General features: G+C 38.6%; 1 long non-coding RNA gene across 1 annotated transcript; it reads left to right on the forward strand.

The window, feature by feature from the left end:
• LOC110262066 lies at nt 231-12,700 on the forward strand. Its single transcript, XR_002346587.1, has 4 exons — nt 231-2,405; nt 8,918-8,974; nt 9,575-9,690; nt 11,031-12,700. It is a non-coding gene; the product is annotated as an uncharacterized LOC110262066 (long non-coding RNA).

The following is a 14,331-nucleotide window of genomic DNA, read 5'->3' on the forward strand; positions in this document are numbered from 1 at the left end:
ATTTTTTTTTTTTTTTTTTTTTTTTTGCTTTTTAGGGCTGCACCCACCCACAGGGTATGGAAGTTCCCAGGCTAGGGGTGGAATCACGGAATTGGAGCTACAACATCTGCTGGTCTACACCACAGCCACAGCAATGCGGGATCCCCACCGCGTCCACAACCTACACCACGGCTCACCGCAACGCCAGATCCTTAACCTACGGAGCGAGGCCAGGGATGGAACCCTCATCCTCATGGATACTAGCTGGGTTTTTTCTGCTACGCCACAATGAGAAGCCCCTAATGGCCTTTTTTGAAGTCAGAAACATAAAGGCTAATGAACTCTGTCAAATATCCCTCATGTGAAAATATTCTCCAGTCTTTCTTTTTTCTAACTCTGCTTCTCCCATTTTTCTCCTCTCTGCTTCCCCCCACACACACACACACACACTTGCGCATGCATGCACGCACGTACGCACACATCCTTTCTCAGCCTTGTCTCCTAAGATCAGACACCGCACTCTGGAATCAGATAAATCTGGTTCGGTCATTAACCTAGACATTTACTAGCTGATTTTGACCTAATTCTTGGAGGTAGGGATGCCAATTAACACTTACCTCCGGTGGTTATTTTGAAATTTCAAGAGCATACTATGAGTAACCGACAAAGCACAATGACTGGCACATAGAACTTGCTGTGAGCGCTACCAATAGTAATGATAACGCAGATGGTGGTGACGATGACAGTGACAGGAGGAAATACAGGGGTGAGGCTGGTGACTTCCACGCCTGGATTTGCCCAACAGCTGCCTGTGAATTTACTATTTCAGCAGCAGAAACTATCAATATCTGGCACTTGAGGTCCCAAACCCATCTCTAACCCTAATTAAAGGAAAAGTTCCAAGGCAAATGATGAGTGGCAACATCAATAACTCACAGTGGGAAGGACTGAGATGTTACCCAATGAAAGGAGTCCAAAAAAGCTTCAGGGCAGATTTAGCCAAGGTGTATTGGCTTTGGACTCTTGTTTATGTTCTAAAGGAATATCAATTGATAGATTAGTCAGAAACACTGACCACCCATGGAAGGGAATCCCAAAGGCAGTAAAGGAGGATACCTGAAGTGCCCTGGGTTTAGGCACCTTTGATACAATTATTTTCAGGGCTGGGTATTCTCAATTCACACAAATGATGGAGATTACAAATGTGACCGATATTATCAATTCTCAAAGAACACTGAGAGGGTGAGTCTGATTTGGAGGCATGAACAAGAGAGATTACTGGTGTGAGGACAGGAAGGAGAGAAACCAGGAGGGACTCCTGTGGAAAGACTAAATGAGCCATTAAAATGATGTTTTTGAAAGATTTAATGGAGTGAAGCAAAGCTTATAGTACAGTTTTAAGTGGAAAAAAAAAAAAGCAAGACTCAACATTGACTATACAGTAAATAATTTGAAAAATGCAGAATCTGGCTCATTTCTTCATGACTTCCTCATCTTCCCCCCGACACCTACACCCAAGATTAGAAGAAAAGGTGCCATAATTTTAATGGTTAATATTTGAATAATGAGGGTTTAAGATAATGTTTTCCATTCATTATCCTTTTCTATTTTCCAAAAATTCCACAACTATATGCATAGAACACACAAAAAAATCTGTTTCCTTAGTTTGTTAACTCCCCCACTTCACCTAACTGACTCCTACTTCACTCCCTGCTCACTGAGCTCTTACTTTATCAGGGAAGACATCCCCCAGCCCAACAACAAGGTTGGAGGGATTAAGTCCATACAGTCACACTCACCCCACTACTTATTCTATCCACAGCCATTCATTTCCTGTTTCTCTACTGGATGGTGAGGTCTGAGCACAGGGACCCTGCATGATTATTACCATTGCACCCCAGTGTTTATAATACCTGGTCATAGGAAGGATGGAACAAACAAAAAATAAAGGCAAACTTTTACCCCCAAAAAAAGAGAACATGAGAAAGAGATTACTTTTGTGAATCAGAAAGGTCACCTAGGCCAAATGGTGTCTCCGAGGCAGAAAGCAAGGGAACTCGGGCAGGGAAGAGAATTGTGTGCCTGAAAAAGGCATAGCCAGTTGAAGGCAGAGGAAGGTGGAGAAGGGCAAATTGAGCTCATCTGATGACCTCTGAGGTTCAGTAATAAAGTCTCCAGTTGCTAAAAGGGGAGGAGAAGACACCAGGGTATGAAGGAGAGAATTGGCATGGCTGGGAAGAAATAAGGAAGAGAGGTTTTACCTCTAGATTAGACAACATTATAAGTGGCAGCACCTAGGGCATTACTTTGTCTCTAAAGAGGAAGCAGAGGCTCTTGGTTTTATGGAGTCCTAAAAATGCTGTGTCATCCTCCTGCTCTCACCTTTCCAGAAGACCTGGCAGCAGCTCCCGCACGCCTCACCCAAGGTAAGCTGGAAAGTGGGAGGCGGGGATGGAGAGAGAGAGGAGGGCTAACAGTCAATACAGGGCAAAATAAATGCAAGATCTGGCCCATCAAAACCTAGAGCCTCCTGCCCCACAGCTGTTTTTAAAGAGATGGTGGCTTTGTTTGCATTCTTCGGAAGAAATCTACTTGCAAGTCAAAGTTGTTATCCTGGTTAATTGGCTAGCTAAAAAAAATAGAACCAAAGCTGAGGAAATATCTCTTTAGGACAGAACTCAAAGTCAATTATGTCAGCTTCTTGTTTTAAAAGCTGCTTTGGTTTCTGTACCCTCTAAGAGAACACTTGCCTCATTGAGTTAAAGCTGCCGTAAGAAGCTGAGTATCTGTTGTGGGGACCGTTATTCTGTAAAGGACTATAGGACACAGGCTTGGGTCTTCTGCTTGGCTTTGCTGTCATGAGAGAGTTATTACAAATCCAATGCACCACTCCAGGAAAATTTTAATTACAAAGGAATTGAAGCATTAGCAGGTTATCTTCAGAACACTGACAGTAGCTTAAACTGGCCAAAGACCATGTCCTTCTCAAGAAAAGGTCTTGAAGAACAGCCAGAATAAATACAAAAAAAAAGCCTGCATCTAGGAGGTGTAAGATAATCAAGAACCCTGCAATATACTGCAGCCTTCTGATTCAAGTTATAAAATGACATACTGTGATCTCTCTGAGCCCACCCATTCGTGGCTACTCTGAGAATATTCGTTTTCAGATCATACTGAAGCCTAAAACGTGTTTATGACATTAAACCCCTTTTAAAGCTTTGAATTGATGTATGGTGCCCTTTGATGTTTTCCCTAGGTCTTTCTGGGTGAGGTGTTATGTTACAGCCATTAGCCTTTACCTTAATTTTATTTGGATACTGAAAATGCTTCCTTGCTAACTTTTATAGACCTGAAGGAAAGTATTTGCTCATACTCCAGTGCAGAATGGTTGTCAGTGTGTTTGTTAGTCAGCATTCTGGATGCAAAGCAATGGAACTCGATTCTAGTTCAGTTCAATGGAAGGGCGTGTACTGCAGAAAATATCTGATCAGCTGGAAATCAGATGATCTTCACCTAACACTATGTTCTAGAGCTACAGGGTACAAGCATAGGGGTAACCTAGAGGAGGAGAAAGAATGGAAAGGCAGCCCTGCCCCGCACCCCAACTGTATACAATTAGGAATCACCCTGAAAGGCATCGGCGTGCCCTTAGAAAGGAAGACTTGAAAGTTTTTAGCCGAGAGGTGGTAACTGGTCATTCTGATCCAGTAGTCCTAGGAAACAGATGCAGAAAGATCCTTGAGAGATTGGTTAGCATACAGAACCCACAACTTGAACTCAACCAGATTCCTCGATTTCAAAAAAAAAGCACTAACCAGAGTATCATACTAGTTCACCAGATGCTTTCTTCTGATTTTGAAAAACTGCATTTTTACATTTTTTTTACCTTTTAAAAAATGTGGTTTTAAATTATAAAGAAAAAAGTAGTCATTTTGGAAACACTTCAGAATGCAGAGAAGCAGAAAAAAAAGTGTGCATGTATTATTACTCATAATTCCATCATTCCAATTACTGATGACATTTCAGCTATTTCCTTCTATCTTCTCTGAAGCCCTATATGCTCTGCTTTTCTTCATTAACAAATCTTCCATAGTATTAAAAGCATGTAAACATTATTTTTTTTAGTTAATTCATTCATTTATTTATTTATTTTTGCTTTTTAGGGTCACAGCCATGGCATATGGAAATTCCCAAGCCAGGGTCGAATCAAAGCTGCAGCTGCCAGTCTACGCTACACCCACAACATCACCAGCTGAGAGCCGTGTCTGTGACCTACACCACAGCTTGTGGCAATGCTGGATCCTTAACCCAGTGACTGAGGCCAGGGATCAAACTTGCATCCTCATGGACACTAGTCAGGTTTGTTACCACTGAGCCATGACTGGAACTCCTTGTAAACGTTATTTTAATGGTTGTATAATATTCCACTGCTTTGTCTAACTATTAAATCACTCTAGTCTTTGAGAAATATTTACTTTGTGTCATAATTAAAAATAAATATTAACAAACAACTTGGTATATAAAACTTTTTTTTCCATTTTAATTAAATATGGATTACTTATTGTGGAAATATTAGATAAAAAGATTTGAAAATTTTTGAACTTCGCTACATGCAAATCTTCTGAATTTTCAATCCACTAGGCAGGTGTGAGAATAGCAAATCATGTATCTTCCTTCATATTTGAATATTATAATTAATTTACATGTGATAATTTAATAGTCAGTGTGGAATCTCTATTAATTTAAATTATGCTTCTTTGTATGGTACTTCCCTAAATGTTGGTGAGCTTTGGATAATTGACGGCAGGTATAGGAAAAGGAGCACCAGACAGGAATCTAATTCTGAAGTCTAGCTCCTCTGTTTATTAACTTGTGACTTGGGCAAGTCATTTAACTCCTTTCAGCTTCTTTCCTCATTCACAAAATAGAGAAATAATCATCATCGTCACGGAACCAAGTAACCCCAGTCATTAGTACTGAGACCACCTCAGTCTCCCAGGACTAAGTCCCCTTAAGTCAGGAACTTTGAAACTATCAGTAGACGATTAAATGTCATTGCACATTGCATATAATCTTGCTTTGTAAAATATAAAACCACCTTTAAATCAAAAGCTTTTCTTAGATGTCGATATATTTTAGAGGTTTGGGTGAGGGGTGTTCAGAAAAAAATTCACCTACATACATACCTCCTTTCACAGGAGTCCAGCACCATAACCTATAGAAGTCCTTGCTGTGTTCATGTATGGCAAATCTAATATTGCCGTCATCAAAGGGTGTCTGATTGAAGTTTAGGTCCGCTTTCCTCACCTGGAAATGTAGTGGCAAATTAGCTCTTCCTTACAGTTTAACAGAATCACAGCTACTTCTCAGGATCTTGCCAGTATCAAATCTAGAGTGCAGTATTAATGAAAGCATGAAGAAAAATCCTAACTTCAACCCATTACATCTCCCTCAGCATGTTTCATATCAAAAATATTCTGACCCCCTTGCTGTACAGTGGGAAAAAAAATTAAATAAATAAGGTCTTACTTATAACTGTTAAAAAAAAAAATATTCTCAAGGAGTTTTTCCCTCTCCCTAGATTTCTCCTACCACCTTCTTCCAAGCTCGGGATGAGTTATACCTACTGTTACGGTGCCCTACAATTAAAAACATCACAAAGGACTGATAAAAAAACCAAGTAACCCCACTCATTAGTACTGAGACCCCCTCAGTCTCCCAGGACTAAGTCCCCTTAAGTCAGGAACTTTGAAACTATCAGTAGACGAAGGGTTTTAAGATAGAATCAGGAAAATGCCAATGACAGACTTTTGGAGGGAGATTTTTAGTATGCTTTTATTCTACTCAATAATAGGTAGAGTTTCTGATTCATAGGCTAATGCTTGCCCCGAATAAAGTGTGCTCTAAAATTGATGGAGAGTCTAGGAAGAATCCAGGTGTATTCTTGATTTTGTGTTTTGGTACCAAGGTATATAGTCCTTAAGGTTCATTTTTCAAAATGATCTCATTATAAAGTCACTCCCCTCCCCAAGGTATGGGGCAACAGGAAAGCACAGCTAAAGTTTTCTATGATGTTGTCTTTTAAAAAATAAATTATTTGCTGAGTTTCCTTGTAGAAATATTGGTGGATCCATCTAAAATGACTCATTGTTATGAATTCTATGAGACCAATGTGTTTCTAGGGAAATCACATGTTCTAAAACAGCATAGCTCCAGGTGATAAAAGACCAATTCACATAGAAGGAAAGCATTGTTAAAGAGAGTTCGATACTCTTTGCCAGCTTTTCTTCATGCTATTCTAAAGAACTATAGGTGGCACTACCAGGTAGTTAATGACAAAATTCTGGAGTCAGACTGCCTTGGTTCCAATTGAAGCATCTCCATACACAAGCAGTTTTGGAGAAGCTTCTACATACACGGTCATAATTTTCTTCTCTGTAAAATGAGAGGAGTAATAGATTCTATGTCTTCAACTCATCACGAATATTAAATAATTTGTATAAATCAATTACAGCAATTCCTGGCACATGTTAAATGCTCAATTAGTATTAGTGGTATTATTTTAACAATTAGTACTTCAAGAAACTGAGTAGAAAATTAAAAGGTTTCCTTAAGTAACTAAACTTTGGAAATCATGATTACTGTTTTATCTTTTTGGAGATTCATAACATACATTGATTTTGGAGTTCCTGTTTTGGCACAGCAGAAACAAATCCAACTAGTATCCATGAGGATGCGGGTTCGATCCCTGGCCTTGCTCAGGGGGATTAAGGATCCGACATTGCTGTGAGCTGTGGTGTAGGTTGCAGACGCGGCTCGGATCCTGTATTATGGCTGTGGTGTAGGCTGGCAGCTGTAGCTCTGATTCTACCCCTAGCCTGGAAGCTTTCATATGTCATGGGGGTGGCCCTAAAAAGAAAAAAAAAATACATATATATATATATATATACTGATTTTATTAAAGTCTCTGAAAAGTCCTGCACTGCACGTGTTTAACACCATTTTACCAAAATTAATTAATCACACTCATTCAGGGATTTGTCTGTACTCTGCCTGTTAATATGTCTCCTCTTCACCTTCTCCAAATTAGCATTTCATTCCCTTATGGAGTAACAATGCAAAACGTCCCTTTGGAAGCATAAGCCTTAAGACACCATTATACATGGCAAATCCCGCTTCTTAGGGAGTGTGAAAGGGGTCTGACTGTGATATCTTTCTCCTCTCTACTCTGTATTTGGGACATCCAGATATATGTTCTCCTCACTCAGTATTTCAGAAAATAGACTTCCTAAAGAAGAACTTTTCTTTAGGCAAGCTTTATAAACTTTGGTTTCCTTCTAGAACGTCTGTTCTATCCAGCGAACCCCAAAAGCCCCAGGAAAGATTAATGGGATTACATATGCGTTACGCAAGCTACTCTCTGAGTTACCAAAATTTGTGAGTCTTTTAAGCCCTCTTTCACTTTGAAGTGCTAGTATGGGCCAGTGTTTCTTTTAATTACATGAAGAGGAACAAAATGTATTTCTCTTTTTTTCTTGAGGTTCAGCAGTGTATTTGACTGAGACAGTTTAGAGATAAATGCCAACGTCACTGCTGTTGGTGACCCCAGTATGTAGAGACCACTCTAGTCTAGTCCAAGAGATGTCAGAAAGCAGACCCCACCCATGGTAGTCATATTTTCTGTGCCTGTTCCTGATCCAGAAGTTCCCTAATAAATTCTTGGTTACTTACATATGTCAGATCTTTTCAAGCTTCCTTTAGGTTAATTCATAAATAAGCAATGTGGTGTGAAGGCGAGTGGCATCTTTCTCTTGGACATTCTCATCTACAGCAAATACTATTTGTCCCAGGCACACTCCAGTCACAACTACGAAGACTCAGGAGATCCTATATTATTTCTCTGCTCAAGTCGTTAGTAAAAATAATAATAATAATAATAATATAACTACCACTTAGTATAACTTACATCCTTTGCAACTGTAAATAAAGAAAAATGAACCAGGAACAAACTTAGGAAAACCCTTGACCCACAAATGTAAACTATGGTTCCAAGCAAGGGGTGCTCAGAATGGCCTATGCCAGATTGTGGGGGCCTCTAAAACCAATCCCCAGAAGTCAGCCTGTGTGATGAAGTTGGGAGTGTGGGATGAGGCTGGGAGTACCATGATAACCATGGGAATTGAGGAAGAATAGTTCCTAGAAAGGAAATACCTGGTTGAAGTTTCAGAAGTTCAACTTAGGAGGAGAAACACAGTAAAAGAAGAAACTTGGGAACTAGCTAGAGGCCAGATAATACAGGACTTGAAGACTACATTAGTAAATATTAAGCATAATCAAAGAGCTCAGTAAGTACCTGTCATGGTCCAAGATGGCTCTGGGGACTTGGCCTGTCTCTGCTTCTAATTAACTTTTTAACCAATCTCCTTTGCCCTAAATATTTCAGCCACATGACACTATACAATCCACCAAACCATCACATCCAGCCTTCTTTAAGAGACATTTGGAATGTATTATTTCTATTACTTTGAATGTTGTGTGCCCCCAGCTCATTTCCCCCAAATGATTCCTAAACTTAAGCCTACTGAGATGACTCTGATCATTTTCCTCGTGACTACTTGTAATTATACATTTATTTGTGTGATCATGTGTCTCCACCAATAAACTTTAAGCCTCCTGAAGTCAGGATCCACATTCCTGTGGACCGTTGTTTTATTCCCAGGGCTCAGTACAGTAGCCAGCACTCTAGATGGACAGTAAAAGTTTGTGGATATATTAATAAACATAACATACATTTCAATCCTTTCCTGAGTATAGAATGTCGTCTCATGTTCCTGTTGTGCTGTGTATGCTACACATTCCTTCCAGATTCTCTGCATAGAATGCGTTTGCTCCTGTGTTATAAAAACTCATTTTCTTCCCCTCTTCTACTCTATCCTAGACTTCCCATTCCCTCTCAGAAAAACAGATGCTACCTGTGTTTGACCCTAATCACCCGGTGCGTACTTCCATAATGGCAAGCCATTGCACTTCATTGTAACTTATGTTTCTATTACGTACTTTCACTGTACAGTGAGTTCCTTAAGAGTAAGTGACTTCGCATCAGCAACAACTAGCAAAAGGCATGTTAACACAGTAGTCATTTAATGCCAGTTTCTTAAATTAATGAATGAGTTGAGAAAATAATGTTTCATTACTGAAAGGGGCTGTTGAGATTCCTTTATTTTATAAATGAGAAATTTGCATTAAGTGGTAATGTTATTTTGTCTTCCGAGTCAGCCAGAAGATGAATTATGTGTCTCTCTTGCCCATCATTATATTCTAAATGTCTAGTGTTTTGCACAGTATATATGTCCAGTAAATAATGCTTAAATGTTAAAGTTTAAAATCTCATAATTAATTATGGTTAACGCTAGTTTAAGAAGCAAGATATTCAAATGCCAGATTCACTTTCTATTTCTCAGTCTGTGCCCCATTATAAAGTGCTGACTGCCCTCTTAGAGTTGTTTTCAAAGGTAAAGAAAAGCACCTATGCATTTCCAACTTAATAAAATAATCCCTCTTCTCTATGTTTTCTCCTTTTTTTCTCTATTTTAAGGTTGATCTTTCTTCCTTGAAAGACTGGCATAATCTAAACTCTCCAAATTGAAATCAAAGAATAGTCAGCGATAAGCACGGGGCAGTTACAGCTGTGGTTCATGGGAAGCAAACCAGGTCAGTGCATATTGACATAGAGCTGTGTTCCCTTGTCCATTTATAAAATACCCTCACATCTTTCCAAATCCATCTCTAGCATTCTCTGCTAAAACTGGTTAAATAAATTATAGTGGTTCTTCGCCAGAAGATATTTTGCAGCCATTAGAAATCTTTCAAAGACTCAAAGACTTTTCAATGAATTGGTGAAATAGTCAGTATATAATGCTAGATGATCAATTGCAAGAGAAAATTGTATCTATCATTTGATCTCAATTTTGAGATAAATGGATGAGAAAAAACACATCAAAATATTAAGAGTGATTTTCAAGAATGGTAATTCTCTAGTCAATGCCTTCCTTCTATTTTTTATCCATTTTCCAAGTATTTTTCCAATGAGCATGTAAAAACTCCTAAAACCAGAAAAAAATGATGTTGTAATAATTCTCATGGAAGGATCTGCAATTAGTCATTTATGTATCAGTGTGGTTTTATTTTATTACTTTACCCCCTCCAGAGGCATTTTCCCTCAAGCTCCGTTTCTCATTGTGAAATGAAAGGCTTTATCTCCAGTCAAAGGGCTTTCAAAAATAAGAGGAGCAGTAACAATACTGTGAAAAAAATTGGCATAGTTGGAAAGAGTGTGGATTTTTGCAATCAAAAAGATTTGAGTTGAGTCTTAGTTCTGCACTTTAAAGGCGAACCGTCTTCCCTCATTTGACTGAGCTCTCTGAGATTTAGTTTTTCCATTTGAAAATTGTTAATGAGAGGTAGGAATGGTATGTTGAAGATAAGATGAGAGTTCACATTGTGGCTCAGCCGGTTAAGGACTGAACGTTTTCTCTGTGAGGATGTAGGTGAGATCCCTGGTTTCGTTCATAACATCTCTTTTTGATTTTTAAGGGTTGACTCAATGTTTTTGTAACAATAGAGGAAATAAACCATATCTGTGGGCCAGTCCGACTTTTTAGCCACTGGTTTGTGACTTTAGGATTAAAATATGACATAAACATCTATCACAAGACTCTTGGAAGGCCTGAAGGAAAGGACTGTTCCAATGAAATATACCCACTATGAAACCGAGTCTATCTTCAGGTTCTTAAGAAGGTGGTTCTTATCTCTGCACAAGAGAAACAACACCTGCACTGATGTTGTCAGTATTTAGTCCTTAAGCCTGCTCCCCTGATTTGGGTCCATGCCCAGAGATCCAAGCCAATCCCTGCAGGGGCCATAATGATAATTCCTAACACACTGGAGGTAACATATGTAATGTGCCTATCACAGCACCTGGACATAGAAGACATGCAATAAATGTTTGCTTTCTTACCCCTCCTAATTTTCTGCCTTTTCTTCTCTCCCAGGTTCCCCTTGCCTTGAAATGTAAACGTTTGACATGTCATCTTCTCCAGCGTCGTCTTGGTCAATGCAATTGACCACTGCTGTCATTGTCTTTAGAGGTTTTGACTATCTGATTTAAACATTTATTGAGCGTCCTCTTCCCCACCCAGAGATCAGCAAATGATTCTGACAGAATAGTTCTAAGGCAAAATAAGTATAAAAGAAGGGCAATTTGGCGGCATCCATACATATGTAAAATACACATCCTCTTTGACATGCGAATTCATCTAGGAATTTATTCTACAGATAGGCTTATACATTTACTCAGAGACAGGTGGATTTGAAATGCTCAGTGCAGCATTTTTGTGTAATCTCAAAAATTGAGAACAACCTAAATATTTATCAAAAGGGAGTACCTATTTATACAATAGAATCCCCTAAAGCTGCATTTCTCAACCTAGGGCGATTTTGCAATCCAGGGAACACTTGGCAATTTCTGGAGAGGTTTTTGGTTTTCATTACTAGGGAGAAACTACTGCCACTAGTGGGTAGAGGCCAGAGATGATGCTAGACACCCTACTCTGCACATGACCACCCTCCAAAACAAAGAATTATCTGGCCCAAAACTTCCATAGTGCCAAAACTGAGGAAGCCTGGCTTTGCAAGTACTAAAGAGAATGAGCTTGTCTGCATGGGCTGAGAAGGATCCCTCTTGAAGACCCATTATTTGGAGAAGCAAGGCACTGTCTATTTTCATTTGGGTAACTCAAGAGCATAAAGGCACACCTGCAACACATGCACACATGTACATACCCCCAGGGTATGCATGTATACTAGTATGTTATACATGCATCTATGCTTCTGTATTTGAGAAGTATTCCTGGGAAAATAAACTTCAATATTTCCTCACAATAGTTACTTCTGGAGAGAGGTCTGAGAACCTGGAGATCTGTGGTAGGGGTTAAACATTGCACTTTACGTATTTTTGTATCATTTGAAATTTTCAACACATGAATTTGTTTTCAGTTGAATTTTAGACTTTGTGGTAATTGTTGTCAAGTACAGTGGGTAAAGGTAAAATGGGACAGTGACTGGTATGTCTTCTTTTCTGCTTCTCTCCTTTCCCTCCAAAAAGGCATCCTCCCACTCAACATATCAGAACTCTTAGCACGGCAAAAAGCTCAGGCAAAACTCGGCTATCTGTAATTTTTACTTTAACAAAAATTTAATTAAAGTGTAAACTCTGTTAGGAAGACTTACATTTTCAATCCCATTTTTTCACATTCTACTATGAAATAAAAGTTTGTTTCATGTGTAGTGGGATTTTCAGTATAGCGTATGTTCTGAAGACGGGAAGACGGTTTCAGAGCTGCTGAAATGATGCCAGCGATGGAAGCATCTTTTGCCTAAATCTTTGAGCAGTTTTCTTTGGGGAATGTGTCACTTTTCTTGTATGCTCATGAATTTGCAAAACTTTAATTCAGTGATGTCTACAACAAGCTCCAAGGAAGCATAGAGTTTTGGGGGGTTCACTTTTGTTTCCAAAAGTTTTCAATTAACTCTAAAATTAAAACCTCTGTCTCTAATTTCAAGACAAAATCATGACATTTTGTAGTTAACTGATGGTTATTCCATATGACAAGAAACACTAAAAATGTTAAGTCCTGTTGTAATTGAAAAAAAAAAAAAAACCCAATAGATAAATAAAGCTTCCTAGAATCTTCAATTTTTATTAACAAATAAGAAAACAATCTGGGACTGGCATCATTATGTAGTTTGTGAGAAAGAAAATCTGAAACTATGGAAGTGTGGGATGGGGGCTGTATTAGAGATATTAAATAAAGTTGACATATAAAGGACAATATGATTCTATCAGCATTTGTGTTGTGCATATGTAGAACCTTTCAAGGCAGTAAATACTTCTTTACTATGTAAAGTAGTCTTTTATAGATTGGCCTCTTGGTTATATCAGCCCTTCCAATCAAGCATCCAATTGTAATCCTGGCTCTCTCCCTTGATTCAGTTTTCACTAGTTGTATATTAAATATACAGCCAAGGCTCTATAGTTATGCTCTCCATCTGCAGACTCTGATATTTTCAATGGCCGTAGGAAGATTTCCTTTGGGTACTTTGAACAGAGACAGAATAGGCAATCGACTATCCTGAAGCAATTATAAAGCTGGGTTGTTCAATTTTGTATGGTGAGAATTCATTTGCCTTACTCCTAACCTAACATCACTGCATATAAATGCAATAAAAACTATAGGCTCAGACTCAATTCTGGCATCACATATCAGAACATTGTATCTTATCAAAAACATTTCTCAGGTGAAATACGCTGCATATAGTTACAGAAATGCTTCAGCCATAAATGTGATTGCCATAAAAAAAAATCATGTTAACAAAAGGTCTACCTTTAAAGAAGCAAAAGAACCATCTAACATGCCCTCCAAAAAGATATTTTCCATTTCCACCAGTGAACCCCCAAATTCAAATACTTTTCAGTGAGCCAAATACTATGGGTAACATAAGCATGATTACTTATCTCGTGTGACCACTGCAATAGCCTCCTAATTGTTCTCTTTTAACGGAAAATAGCAAAACCCTCCAAACCAGCTTCCACGCTTTGGCCAGTTTCATCTGTCTAAATGACAGTCTCATCTGGTCACTCTCCAGTTTAAAACCATGACTCACCCCTGTGATCCTCAGGGTAAAATCTTTGGAGATCTTCTTCAAAGAACAAATAAGACCTTTCATCATTTACCCCAGCCAGTTTTTCTAGCTTCCTTCCCTATAGTTCTCCTCCGTTTACCTTACATTCCAGCAATACCTTAATAATTGCACTCCCTGCATATTACTGTTACCTGAGGCTCAGGGCTAGGTAACAGCAGGCTAGGGAGGGTGAGGCTCTTGCCTCAGATGTGAAATTTAAGAAGTCAAAAAAAAAAATTAGAAATCAAGGTAAGAAATGTTTTGTGGACTTTTTTGAAGTTTAAGTATCTTTATTTTTTAAATTTTATTTTTATTAGAGTATAATTGATTTACAGTGTTGTGGCAATTTCTGCTGTACAGACCCAATCATATATATATACATATATATATATATATACACATTCTTTTTCTCATTCTATCTTCCATCATGTTCTGTCCCAAGAGACTGGATACAGTTCCCTGTGCTGTACAGTAGGACCTCATTGCTTATCCATTCTAAATGTAACAGTTTGCGTGTACCAACCCCAAACTCCCCATCCAGTCCCCTCCCCATCCCCTGCCCTGGCAACGACAAGGTAAGTAATGTTTTAATATCATATTAAAAAAAAAATC

Source organism: Sus scrofa, chromosome 8 (assembly GCF_000003025.6).
Source record: "Sus scrofa isolate TJ Tabasco breed Duroc chromosome 8, Sscrofa11.1, whole genome shotgun sequence".
NCBI classification, from domain to species: domain Eukaryota; kingdom Metazoa; phylum Chordata; class Mammalia; order Artiodactyla; family Suidae; genus Sus; species Sus scrofa.